The sequence below is a fragment of the Macaca mulatta genome, chromosome 19, assembly GCF_049350105.2.
Source record: "Macaca mulatta isolate MMU2019108-1 chromosome 19, T2T-MMU8v2.0, whole genome shotgun sequence".
Taxonomy (NCBI): Eukaryota; Metazoa; Chordata; class Mammalia; order Primates; family Cercopithecidae; genus Macaca; species Macaca mulatta.
Window position 1 is genome coordinate 60,905,002 of NC_133424.1, and position 954 is coordinate 60,905,955.

The window sequence follows — 954 nt, forward strand, 5'->3', positions numbered from 1 at the left end:
AGAACAGAGGCTCTGAAAGGAGGTGGGTGGGGAGACAAAGACCAAGAAAGAGGAGGTGGGAAGAGACCCTGAAAAGAGAGAAATCCAGAGGGTACTGGGGCAGACAGAGACCCCAAGAGAGTGGTGAGATAGATCCGGGAGACAAAACATATTAGGATCAAAAGTATGGTTTTATTTCCTATGGCTATAGGCACCAAGGCTTGCTAGATTCTTAATATCCTGTTCATGCAAGCTAGGAGAGTGTCTGACATATCCCAGCCAATCCGCATTATCTTGAATGCTGTTAATCTCACCAATGAGAATCTATTTCTAACATTTCATTATGTCAATTAGCCAAACCGCTGGTGCTGATGGGCGATAAAGAGAGACGAAGCACTTGTAATAGCTGCCTCCAGAGGGTGGACTTTCTGATTAAGTGCTCGCTGACCAGAGCTGCAATGTGAATGTCTAGTTAGGCAATTGACTGCCCCTAGAGGGTAGATTGAACCGCCTAACTTACAGATAATATCCATCCTGTCTACAAGAAGGCATTTTTGAAACAAAGCCATCAAAACAGAGAGAGAAGAAACCGGCCTTTTGGGTCCTCAGGGAGCAGAAACCCAATCTCCTTGCCAGTGAGAGAGCAAATTTGCATACATGAATAATTAATTAAGTGGAAAGAAAGCTCTGGGAATCAAAGTGGAAGATGCGGAAAACAGGCCTCCCGTAGAACTACAACTCCCAGGAGGCCTTGCCACTACCGCGAGGAACAGCGCCCAAAGTCACGCGAAGATGCAGTTTCTCCGTATCCTCAGGCTCTTTTCGCTGGCGCCATTACCTGAGTTCTCCTCCCGCGTTGCCGCATTACCCTCTCGAATTAGCTGTCCCTGGGGTTTCCAAGGTAACCGCGCAGGAGGGCTGATCTCATTAGGCGGAAGGCGAAACCCGGAAGTGACGCTCTTACCGGACGTCAGC